The 13,870-nt window shown below is 51.0% G+C and overlaps 1 protein-coding gene across 4 annotated transcripts in view; it reads right to left on the reverse strand.

Annotated features, from left to right (window-relative positions):
* STAG2 (stromal antigen 2) overlaps positions 1–13,870 on the reverse strand; it is a 127,953-nt gene that overhangs the window by 71,972 nt on the left and 42,111 nt on the right. The gene's annotated exons all lie outside the window — the stretch shown is intronic.

Raw genomic sequence — 13,870 nt, forward strand, 5'->3', positions numbered from 1 at the left:
CAACCGCTTTTGTGAGCAGTCTAAGCAGCTTAGGTGGCACAGGCGCGTGGCGTCAGTGAGTGAGCGCGCCCGCCCGCACTGCCTGCTGTTACCAGAGCTAAGACAGAGTACGGTATACAAGTAAAGACTCGCTGATTAAAGTTAAAGTTACTGTTTAGTTTATAAATGTGCTTCTCTGAGCGGCGTGGCCCTGTATATTCTAACTCCCAGGCAAGCGTCCCTGTCACCATGGGAACTCCTGGGGGTTAAAATATACCATCGGATTTGAGTTTTCACGGGCTCACTGAGATCGTGAAAACTCAATGATTTACCGTCAGTCCCTCCCCTCCTACTCTTTTCTTATTGGTGGTCAGCGGCAGCCGCGCACAGTGGGGAGGGAGGGACTCTCTCCTTCTCCACTGTGCCGGCTCAGGAGAACATGATGCGCGCATAGAGCGCGATCATATCGCGGTCCGGCGATATGCTCAAAATCCATATCGTGGCACAAGTTTATATCGCATATATCGCCCACCCCTAGCTCATCTCCACATTCCTCAGGACATCGATACAGATGAATGGTGGGCAGAGGCTTCCTCACATTCACCCGCCAAACCTTCCAGAACATGGTGGACACCGGCGCGCGCACACACACACACACACACACACACAGCACTGCGGCCCGAGGAGCTGCCCACCCGAAGCAAAGCAGACGCTACACTGGGCACACGGCAGGAAATCATAGCGACCCCTGCTGCACGGCGGTGTTACTAGCAGGGATGGAAGCTTAGCCAAAGAAAAACCTACTGCTGACACCTAGTGGCTAGGAGAGGGAATGGACAAAGGAGGCAATGCGGTAGTTGTCCAGCGGCTGGATGCCATTCTAGTTTAGGTGGCACATTTACTACAGTGTCTGCTCCAGTATTCAGCAGTGAAAAAGCTGTTTCAGACTTTAGTAAGTCTCATTTACCAACTGAATTCCGCCTGAGCCGTACAGCGCGGGACACAAGCCGGAAGAAGGCCTGCATCGCATCACTGACAGCAGCATAAGGTACGTTTTTGAGTTTATTGTTATTATTATTTATAGTACACTGTGGCAAGAAGGGGGGTGGGGGCCCAATATACTAGCACAATATGGGGGGGGGGGGGGGGGGCATTGAGATGTTCCCGTAGTCCCCCCAGTGCTGCCGACATACATAAGATCACAGCTAGTACATTTGATTATATAGATAACTCCCATACTGTTGCAGTTTATATAGCTCATATGCATGGAGTTATCAAAAGTGGTGGTTGGATATGCGCAATTGCAAATTTTACAGGGATGCCCTCCACACCTACTAAAGCCCCGCTACTTCATCCACGTTGTCCTGGTCTGAACCCCAGACGGGGTAAACAAAGATGGAGGCAGTACATTTGCCAAATTGCTAGGGCGTCTGGGGACAATCCTACATCCATTTTTTTTTAACAAGTTGTAGCAAAGATGTTCTTCATATAAGACCGGGAGGTACTTTTTGACAGCCTGTTCAATCTGAGGGGATTGTCTACTAAAGGGGAGAACCAGTGTCCGTTTGTCTGGGGCAATCGACTTCTTTTTGTGACCATATCCCCCATCATCCTTTTTAAATAACAATTCTGCTCTAGTTTTGTTTTTAACTATATTTAAAGCTCTGGTAAGCATCCAGTTTGCATAGCCCCTTTGTTTTCAATGATCCCAAATCACCTCACATTCCCTCCGGAAAGACACATCCATACTACAATTCCTGCGGGCCCTCATGAATTCGCCCACCGCTATAGCTTTAACGGTATGACCCAGGTGGTGACTATTAGCTCTTAATATCGAATTGCCAGAGACTTCCTTGCAGAAAGTCTTTGTCATTATAACTTGGCCGGGTACCCCTGTTGTATTTGTGCGTTATCCGTTCCCTTCTGGTCCTCAGCTGTGTCATGTGACCAACACTGTCCTGTGCGGACAGGAAGTCAGTTTCTCCATTCAAACCTATAAGAATGGAGCCACCGGCTACTCTCACATCTGAGGCACTGAGATATGGCCACCAGTTCAGGCAGAGAATGCCAGGAATCGGCCGGACACATATTGTGGCCGGACCCCGTTATAGGTAACGGGGCCGGAAGGCATTCCAGCTGGCTGCACCCGGCAGTGCTCTGAACTAGGGCTGAAATGATTACTCAATTGAATGGAGTAATTCTACACCCCAAAAAATCCTCGATGCTAATTTTTTTGCATCAAAGATTCGTTTGTGTCACGTGACCACGGAGCGGGAGTGAAGCGCTTGCTATTACTCCTACTCTGTAGTCTCCCGCTGGCCGCAATACTCACCTTTCCAGCAGAGGGCCTCAGGACACTCCACAGCACATCCATGGTCCTGCGCTGCACTGACCTCCTGACGTACGCTGTGACCTGACACACTGTGTGACGTCAAACGCAGAGCAGCGCGGAACTATGGATTGTCGGCAGCACCCCTGTTGGAAAGGTAAGTTGGTGCGACTAAGGCCATGCGCCTGGATTGCACAGCGCCATAGCAACCAATGTACGCTGTGCACTCCGGGTGTCAGGAGGAGCAGGGGGAGATGATTTCACAAGGGGGAGAGCTGCTGGCTCTGGGGGGATAGTGGAGCCGATGGCACGGGGGCGGGGATAGTGGAGCCGATGGCACCGGGGGGGGGGGGGGGGGGGGGGGGGGGAAGAGATAGTGGAGCCGATGGCACCGGGGGGGGGGGGGGGGGGGGGAGAGATAGTGGAGCCGATGGCACCGGGGGGGGGGGGGGGGGGAATAGTGGAGCCGATGGCACCGGGGGGGGGGATAGTGGATCCGATGGCACCAGGGGGGGGGGGGGAATAGTGGAGCCGATGGCACCAGGGGGGGGGGGGGAGATAGTGGAGCCGATGGCACCAGGGGGGGGGGATAGTGGAGCGATGGCACCGGGGGGGGGATAGTGGAGCCGATGGCACGGGGGGGGGGATAGTGGAGCCGATGGCACCGGGGGGGGGGGGGGGACAGTGGAGCCGATGGCACCAGGGGGGGGGGGATAGTGGAGCCGATGGCACCAGGGGGGGGGGGGGGGGACAGTGGAGCCGATGGCACCAGGGGGGGGGGGGGATAGTGGAGCCGATGGCACCGGGGGGGGGGGGATAGTGGAGCCGATGGCACCAGGGGGGGGGGGGGGGGGGGACAGTGGAGCCGATGGCACCAGGGGGGGGGGGATAGTGGAGCCGATGGCACCAAGGGGGGGGGGGATAGTGGAGCCGATGGCACCGGGGGGGGGGATAGTGGAGCCGATGGCACCGGGGGGGGGGGAGGGGATAGTGGAGCCGATGGCACCGGGGGGGGGGATAGTGGATCCGATGGCACCAGGGGGGGGGGGGGAATGGAGCCGATGGCACCAGGGGGGGGGGGGGGAGATAGTGGAGCCGATGGCACCAGGGGGGGGGGATAGTGGAGCCGATGGCACCAGGGGGGGGGGGGATAGTGGAGCCGATGGCACCGGGGGGGGGATAGTGGAGCCGATGGCACCGGGGGGGGGGGGGGGGGACAGTGGAGCCGATGGCACCAGGGGGGGGGGGGGATAGTGGAGCCGATGGCACCAGGGGGGGGGGGGGGGGACAGTGGAGCCGATGGCACCAGGGGGGGGGGGATAGTGGAGCCGATGGCACCGGGGGGGGGGGATAGTGGAGCCGATGGCACCAGGGGGGGGGGGGGGACAGTGGAGCCGATGGCACCAGGGGGGGGGGGGGACAGTGGAGCCGATGGCACCAGGGGGGGGGGGATAGTGGAGCCGATGGCACCAAGGGGGGGGGGGATAGTGGAGCCGATGGCACCAAGGGGGGGGGGGATAGTGGAGCCGATGGCACCGGGGGGGGGGGGGATAGTGGAGCCGATGGCACCGGGGGGGGGGGGGGATAGTGGAGCCGATGGCACCGGGGGGGGGGGGGGATAGTGGAGCCGATGGCACCGGGGGGGGGGAGGGGATAGTGGAGCCGATGGCACCGGGGGGGGGGGATAGTGGAGCCGATGGCACCAGGGGGGGGGATAGTGGAGCGATGGCACCAGGGGGGGGGGGATAGTGGAGCCGATGGCACCAGGGGGGGGGGGGGGGGAGATAGTGGAGCGATGGCACCGGGGGGGGGATATAGTGGAGCCGATGGCACAGGGGGGGGGATATAGTGGAGCCGATGGCACCAGGGGGGGGGGGATAGTGGAGCCGATGGCACCAGGGGGGGGGGGGATAGTGGAGCCGATGGCACGGGGGGGGGGGGGATAGTGGAGCCGATGGCACCGGGGGGGGGGGGAGATAGTGGAGCGATGGCACCGGGGGGGGGGGGATAGTGGAGCGATGGCACCGGGGGGGGGGGGGGGGATAGTGGAGCCGATGGCACGGGGGGGGGGGGATAGTGGAGCCGATGGCACCGGGGGGGGGATAGTGGAGCCGATGGCACCGGGGGGGGGAGATAGTGGAGCCGATGGCACCGGGGGGAGGGGGGGGGGATAGTGGAGCCGATGGCACCGGGGGGAGGGGGGGGGGGGGATAGTGGAGCGATGGCACCGGGGGGGGGGGGGGATAGTGGAGCCGATGGCACCGGGGGGGGGGATAGTGGAGCCGATGGCACCGGGGGGGGGATAGTGGAGCCGATGGCATCGGGGGGGGGGGGGGATAGTGGAGCGATGGCATCGGGGGGGGAGGGGATAGTGGAGCGATGGCACCGGGGGGGGGGATAGTGGAGCCGATGGCACCGGGGGGGGGATAGTGGAGCCGATGGCACCAGGGGGGGGGATAGTGGAGCCGATGGCACCAGGGGGGGGGGGGGATAGTGGAGCCGATGGCACCAGGGGGGGGGGGGATAGTGGAGCCGATGGCACCAGGGGGGGGGGGATAGTGGAGCCGATGGCACCAGGGGGGGGGGGGATAGTGGAGCCGATGGCACCAGGGGGGGGGGGGGGGGGAGATAGTGGAGCCGATGGCACCAGGGAGGGGGATAGTGGAGCCGATGGCACCAGGGGGGGGGATAGTGGAGCCGATGGCACCAGGGGGGGAAATGAAGCACTTGGGCTGATCACACAGGGGGGAACGAATGGTATTGGGGACTGATGGCAGGGGGTGATGAGTTTTTATAAAAGGAAAACAGTCTATTAATTTATTTTATCTTATTAGAATCCTCGATTAATCGTAAAAACAATCAATAGATTACACGATTTCTAAAATAATCGTTTACTGCAGCCCTACTCTGAACTCTGCGGAAACAGCCTGCCGGAATCCATGGCACAGATGTAAAACTATCCTTCCCTTCACTACAGTTTGTATCATGTACCTTTCTAAAGGACCGTACAACAACGATTTGTTGGAATGCTTCTTTAAAGGGAAATTCACTGTTAAATCAGGAACTATGCCTTGTAACTCAAGTGGTCTGCGAGAGCCAATTGTGAGGTGGCTCTTATCGTCCAATATCAGGGCCTGGCCTCACCATGGACACAATAAGGCTACGTTCACACTAGCGTTAAAGTTTTACATAGGGGCTTAATACCGGGAAAAAAACGCTTCAGTTTTGTCCCAATGCATTCTGAAGGGAGAGCAATCCATTCAGGATGTCTTCAGTTCAGTCTCTTTTACAGTATTTGGCCAGAGAAAATACCCGCAGGACAAAATTCCGGAACACTTGCCAGATCCAGCATTTATTTCCATTGAAATGTATTAATCCCGGATCCGGTACCAAGTGGTCTGAAAAAAAAAACGGATCCGGTTGCCCGGTCTGCGCATGCGCAGACCTTTAAATCTGTAAAAAAAAAGATAAATACCGGATCCGTTTTTCCAGACACCGGAGAGAGACAAATCTGGTCTTGCAATGCATTTGTCACACGGATCTGCATCTGGAAACAAATGCTATCCGTTCGCATACGGATTTACGGATCAGGCAGGCAGTACCGGCGACGGAACTGTCTGCCGGATTCTTCTAACGCTAGTGTGAAAGTAGCCTAAGATGTAAAGCCTTCCCTGAAAAGAAGAGGCTGTTGTAGTTGGTTTTGTAATGGGATGACCAACTAGCGGATATAGAAGGGACAGACATGTGTCCACATACGTGTGGCCATAAAGTATATTATGCTAGACAGTAACCCAAGTAATGTAACTCACAACAGCCCTTTTCTGCGCAGTGTAAAATATAGTAACAGCTAAGTGTATGGTATACATAAACATTTTGCTTTTTTCTTACGTATGGAAATTGACTTGCTGTGCGAAATCTGCTGCATGTCAATTTTTGTTACACTTTTCTGCGGAAAATCTGCATCAAAAACCAAACAAAAAATGCGGATTTACAGGCAGATTTCGTGAGGATTATCTGCACCGTGTGCAGCCACCCTAAAAGCTGGGTTCACATAGGGTATACTCTGCCATGGAAATCTGCAACACTGTACAATGAAATGCAAATGAACATAAAAAAAATTAAAAAAAACTCCATTCACACACCTTAAAAAAAAAAATAATTAAATGCTGCATGTTGCTATTTTTTCCTTAAAAAAAATAAGTGTGAAATCTGCTACAAAGTTATTATGTAGCACGAGCAGATTGTGGTTTATCTACAGCAGACAAAGTATCTGGATGTAGTTACAATGCAGCCGGCAGGACGGCCAGAGCTTCCAACACCAGCCGTATCACAGCCATCATTTCCCACACTGAAATTATTACAACTGCATGGACTTGGGGAAAACCATATCCACCAAAAACACTGAAATGCTGAATGCAACAACAAAACAAAAAAAAAAAAAGTGTAACCATTTTGTAGTAAGAGTTTTTTCCCCATTTCTATATGATCTATTGATAGGAGAGAGAATCAGAAGAGTTCTCTCTGAGACTTTGTCCTATGTAAATATCACAAGGGGGAGCTCTAACCCAAGGAAACCCCAGCTGAAGACAGGTCACTCGGAGGTTGTCCCAGGTCTTCATCCACATGGATTATACATTCAGTGCTTGGTAAGGTTTTTAATAAGTGCAATTAAAACATTAAGACGTAACACAAAGATGTGAGGGCTGGGAAACCAATAGCCTTTGGTAAAGAAATTCTTTAAAAAATAAAAATAAAAAAAATAAGTACATAAGGCTCGGCTCACGTGTTGCACAATTTGCAGTGTTTTTTTTTTTTTGTTTTTTTTAAATTGTGGCAAAATGCTACGGTTTTGATACGACTGCGGAAAACTGTGTCAAAACCCGCACATATATTTCCAGCCTATTGCTTCAAATCATAAGCAGTGGAGAAGGAGGATTTCAGAGAGCTGATAAATAAATAAGATATGTTGGAGACGTTGAGGGTAGTCATGCATGTACCGCAGTCAGAGGCATAGTATACAGCCACGGTATACAGACATTCTGTCATGCATGTACCGCAGTCAGAGGCATAGTATACAGCCACAGTATACAGACATTCTGTCATGCATGTACCGCAGTCAGAGGCATAGTATACAGCCACGGTATACAGACATTCTGTCATGCATGTACCGCAGTCAGAGGCATAGTATACAGCCACGGTATACAGACATTCTGTCATGCATGTACCGCAGTCAGAGGCATAGTATACAGCCACGGTATACAGACATTCTGTCATGCATGTACCGCAGTCAGAGGCATAGTATACAGCCACGGTATACAGACATTCTGTCATGCATGTACCGCAGTCAGAGGCATAGTATACAGCCACGGTATACAGACATTCTGTCATGTATGTACCGCAGTCAGAGGCATAGTATACAGCCACGGTATACAGACATTCTGTCATGCATGTACCGCAGTCAGAGGCATAGTATACAGCCACGGTATACAGACATTCTGTCATGTATGTACCGCAGTCAGAGGCATAGTATACAGCCACGGTATACAGACATTCTGTCATGCATGTACCGCAGTCAGAGGCATAGTATACAGCCACAGTATACAGACATTCTGTCATGCATGTACCGCAGTCAGAGGCATAGTATACAGCCACAGTATACAGACATTCTGTCATGCATGTACCGCAGTCAGAGGCATAGTATACAGCCACAGTATACAGACATTCTGTCATGCATGTACCGCAGTCAGAGGCATAGTATACAGCCACGGTATACAGACATTCTGTCATGCATGTACCGCAGTCAGAGGCATAGTATACAGCCACGGTATACAGACATTCTGTCATGTATGTACCGCAGTCAGAGGCATAGTATACAGCCACGGTATACAGACATTCTGTCATGCATGTACAGCAGTCAGAGGCATAGTATACAGCCACGGTATACAGACATTCTGTCATGTATGTACCGCAGTCAGAGGCATAGTATACAGCCACAGTATACAGACATTCTGTCATGCATGTACAGCAGTCAGAGGCATAGTATACAGCCACGGTATACAGACATTCTGTCATGTATGTACCGCAGTCAGAGGCATAGTATACAGCCACGGTATACAGACATTCTGTCATGCATGTACCGCAGTCAGAGGCATAGTATACAGCCACGGTATACAGATATTCTGACATGCATGTACCGCAGTCAGGAGGCATAGTATACAGCCACAGTATACAGACATTCTGTCATGTATGCACCGCAGTCAGAGGCATAGTATACAGCCACGGTATACAGATATTCTGTCATGCATGTACCGCAGTCAGAGGCATAGTATACAGCCACGGTATACAGACATTTTGTCATGTACCGCAGTCAGAGGCATAGTATACAGCCATTCTGGAATGTACCGCTGTGGCCCCCGACTACCAACACATCAGGAACGCTTTCTTTGGAAAACCAAGTTGTATTTTTTACATACAGTTAATGACAATTTTTTTCTCCATATGAAATATTGCTGCAAAACTCAAGAATATGAAGGAAAAGCACCACGGGAGGATTTATTAATTTTAAAGGTTAGAGAGCTCTAACAAACTAGTGAATACACATGTCCTCCACGTGTGCTACAGCAGTCGCCTCTGCATTAATCCACTAAAGGCACACAGTGTCAGTTTGTATGCAGAAAACCTCAAAGAAATCTGCGCCAAAACCACACACAAAAAAAGCACACTCTTCCGCAGATCTCACGCTTCCACATGCCATGCATTTCAAAATCCGCAGTGTACATGAAATGTGTCTAATCTCATACACTTTGCCGATACTGTAATAAACTGTGGGGGGGTTTCTGCATCAGCGTGGAAAACCTGTGCGCACAGGCCTCACTCGGAAAACTGAGAACGAGGCCACTTACACACCATCAGTGTTTGGTCAGTGATTTTCATCAGCATTTCTAAACCAAAGGCTTCTTTCACACGAGCGTACTGAATTCAGGCTCTGGATTAAGCTGCATTTACACGACCATAAGAGTTTTGCGGACTGCACATGGCCGGCTCTATATAGAAAATGCCCATTCTTGTCCGTGATTGTGGACAAGAATAGGACATGCTCTATATTTTTGCAGGCCGCGGAACGGAACTACTGTGCTGTCTGTATCTTTTGCAGTCCCATTTAAATGAATGGGTCTGTAACAGTTACACAAAATTGCGGAATGGACGCGGAGCCAGATTGTGGTTGTGTGAATGCATCATTATGCACAGATTCCTGATGGTATACCATCAGTATTGCTTCAGGATTGAAAAGGGTGAAATCTACAGCTAAAACTCTGACCGTAAATGACATGATGCAGAGTTGGAAATCCACAATGCAGGTCAATTTCCACACAGAAAAAGTCTGCAATGTGTACGTGAGATTTACATCATCTCATAGGCGTTGCTGGCCCTGTAAGACACTGCGGCGTGCAGATGGCCTTACACTTTTCCTCTGTAGGTTCCACTTCTGGGTTCGGCTTACAAATGCTGGTGAAAAATATAGGGTCCAAGTGAGATAACGGCCAGTTCTAGCACTACTCATGAAACAGGTACACAGGGGTCTGTCAGCAGTTTCGACCAGGCTAATAGAACTTATTCCAGAGCTTTTATTAATATGAAGAAGTTTTATTTTGCCAGGCTTTCTTCTGTCGGGGTACTGGAGGCTTCTTCTATATAACACACATCTACATAATTCATATGGTCCCATGCGTAACGATCCATACAATAAAATAATTATAAAAATAAAATAAAAAAAAGGCACGATACAGGTTTGTGGAAAAATATTCAGTATAGCTTGTAATTGTAATGAACCCTCCTCTGCGACATCGTGCTCTGCACAAACCTCAACTGCTCTGCACTTGGGCGAGATTTTGGCAGGACGCACGATGACCAGGCGGGCAGAGCTTTGTGCAGATCATGAGGTCACGGAGGAGGGGGGTGGACATGAAGGTACACAAATATATATAAGGGGCCATTATTTATACTGAGGGGGCACTATGTGGGCACATTCATACTGGGGGACACTATGGAGGGCCATCTGATGTTCAGGGAGCCCTGTGTGCGTGTGTGGATGAAAAACTGAAACGTGTCATAACGTAGCAGTAATATCACCGGCAGATTACCAAAACTGACCACCTTATTACTGCAGAGATTCAAATGAGCTGTAGGCATGTAAACCCTGCCCAGGTCGGGGATGGCACAGCGATGTGCGAGATTAGCAAAGCTTTCAACCTAGGATATTAATGGTTTAATGGCCACATAAGACATACAGATGTCCCATGGCTGTAAGCAATAATGGGGTTGTCAAGGAGCAGTAAAAGCTCTTTCTTTCAAGAACATGGCCCTGTCTGTCCATGGGCTCTGCCTGGTACTCTAACCCATTTCTATTATAAAAACAGTGCTGATACCAGGCAGTGCCCACGGACAGATGCAACAAAAATCCTTGACACCTTTAGGCCTCCTACACATGTGAACGTAAAAACCGTCGTCAGAACCAATTCAAGTCTATGGAGCTAGTCACATGGCAGGGTTTTTTTTTTGTTTTGTTTTTTTACAGGTCATGTCCTATTTTGGGCCGTTTTCACGGCCAGGAGGAAATCAATGGGACCATTTCTTACGACCGATTTAGACATTAGTGTACCTGTTTAATGGCTGGTAAAACTGGGTACACTGTGAAAAGGGGCCTTTTGAAGGCTTAAAAAAAAAATATGCCTCATCATTTGCACGTAGCATACCGAGCGGGGAAAATACCAAAGGGCACAGCGGGTGAACAGAGCAGCGCTATAGGATCCCTGCTTTATGCCCTACCTAACGTGCTACTTATTGTGGAAAGTCTGGACCCATGAAAGGTCATCTTTAAGGGAACCAGTCACCATTAAAATGCTAATGTTTTTTTACAGTATAAATCAATTTATGAAGTTAGTAAGCAAAGTCTCGCGAGACCAAAGTAATAACTTCGGCTCATTGGAGCCAATACATTCTAATACTGTACGGAGCGCTCATCCGAAGTCTATTCGTTCATCCCTAATTAGAATTCGTAAGTTACATATTTTCCAATCAGCTCCATAACATGCTGCCTTCAGCTCAGATACAATGTTTAACGTGAGAGGTTCCCTTTAAGTGAATGGGGAGGAGGTTGTAATTTTTACTGTACCACCACTACGAATAGACTGGAGAGGCTGCACCTCGCACTAGTGACATAGCCCCACAGCGGTTACCCCCACCAGAAGGAGTGGTGAACCAACATCATAGGAAAACTGCTGATCTCTGCCCGTTTCACACTTGGGTTTTGGTTTCTGGTTTTGAGATCCAGCAGAGCATCTTAAAACCAGACCAAAACGGTTTCGTTTGATGTTAACACATCCGGATGCATCCGTTCCGTCGAAAAGCCAAAAAACAAATCTGGCATTAAAATCATTGTAAGTCAATGGGTGACTGATATATATTTTTTTATCTGACTTTGATTTTGCTGCTGGATCCGGGTTGTTCCGTTTCACAGACTGGACACAAAACAGCAGTTTGCTGTGGTTTTGTGTCTGGTCAAAAAACACAACAAAACAGAACAGAGCATATCCTGATCAGTTTTTTCCCCATTGGCAATGAATGAGGACAAAACTGAATAGATTCTCAGCCAGATCTCAAAACCGGAATGCTACAACGCAAATGTGAAAAAGGCCTAAGGGTCGGCATTCCACAATGTAGTAATACAAGGGAGGCTCTCAGTTCTGGCTCCTCAGAGGGCACATTGAGCCGGGGAACCCCTCTATAAACGCTCATATAACCTAATAGTGCACATGGACACGTGCTGAGACAACACCTATAACCTCTTCCGGACGGGCGGCGATCGGAACCCCGTGCCTGCTCAAATCATTGAGCAGGCACCTGGGGCAAACGCATCGCACACCCCACCGCTGATCAACTTCGGACGGTTGATCAGCGGTTTTGAATATTTTTTTTCAAATTTTTTACCCTTTTTTTTTTTCTTCTGTTAGTTATAGGGTGAGTTCATGAACACCCGTGCCCCCACACAAACGCACACCAAATAAAGATTTCCACACATGCACATACACACGCAGACACACACTCCCCTATGGCCCGCCGGACGTTCTCGGCCGAGGAGGCATACGCCCAGCTTGCCTCTGACTCTGAGTGTCCCAGTGAGGACGAGGATGACCCCACATTCCTGTTGTCTTCCGCGTCCTCCTCATCATCTAGTGATGATGAGCCCCCAAAGCAGCGGAGACGCCGCCAGGCGGAGCAAGGGGACCGCCATGTTAGGGACCCTGTGGCCCGGCCTAGTACGAGCAGCTCTGGGGCTCGTACAGTTTCCCGGCCCACCAGTTGAATCCACCGGAGCACCCTGCCGGTGAACTAGTCTGGTGTAGCCCAGAGCGATACGAGCCCATGATTCCTGATTTTGTAGGCCAATCAGGAATCCAGATTTCCATAGTGGGCTACACTGAATTTGTCATTTTTTTCAGTGACCCACTGGTAAATCTGATGGTGGAGCAGACTAACCTGTACGCCCAACAGTTCATCGCTCAACACCCGGGCTCCTTTTTGGCCAGGCCCGGTGGCTGGACGCCGGTCAGTGCAGCCGAAATGAGGACATTTTGGGGCCTCGTGCTGCATATGGGCCTGGTCAAGAAACCCAGTGTCAGGCTGTACTGGAGCGGGGACGTCCTATACCAGACCCCACTTTACAGTACGGCCATGACACGCTCCCGGTTTGAGGCCATCCGGAAATGTCTGCAATTATTCCGATGAGGCCTCATGCACACGACCGTTGTGTGCATCCGTGGCCGTTGTCCGTTTTTTTTCGTGGACCCATTGACTTTCAATGGGTCCGTGGAAAAATCGGAAAATGCACCGTTTTGCAGCCGAGACCGTGATCCGTGTATCCTGTCCTATTTTTTTTGACGGACAACGGTTCACGGACCCATTCAAGTCAATGGGTCCGTGAAAGAACACGGATGCACACAAGATTGGCATCCGTGGCCGTGATCCGTAGGTTACTTTCATACAGACGGATCCAAAGATCCGTCTGCATAAAAGCTTTTTGAGATCTAAGTTTTCACTTCGTGAAAACTTAGATCCGACAGTATATTCTAACACAGAGGCGTTCCCATGGTGATGGTGACGCTTCTAGTTAGAATACAGTACAAACTGTGTACATGACTGCCCCCTGCTGCCTGGCAGCACCCGATCTCTTACAGGGGGCCGTGAAAAGCACAATTAACCCCTTCAGGTGCGGCACCTGAAGGGGTTAATTGTACTATCATATCCCCTGTAAGAGATCAGGGCTGCCAGGCAGCAGGGGGCAGACCCCTCCCCCCTCCCCAGTTTGAATATCATTGGTGGCCAGTGCGCCCCCCCATTGTAATAATTCATTGGTGGCACAGTGTGCACCCCCCATCGCCCCCCCCCCCCTCCCTGTATTGTAATAATTATTCGTTGGTGGCACAGTGTGCGCCCCCCATCTTCCCCCCCCCCTCCTCCCTGTATTGTAATAATTATTCGTTGGTGGCTCGGCCGGGAGCTCCA

The sequence above is a fragment of the Bufo gargarizans genome, chromosome 9 (genome assembly GCF_014858855.1).
Source record: "Bufo gargarizans isolate SCDJY-AF-19 chromosome 9, ASM1485885v1, whole genome shotgun sequence".
NCBI lineage: Eukaryota > Metazoa > Chordata > Amphibia > Anura > Bufonidae > Bufo > Bufo gargarizans.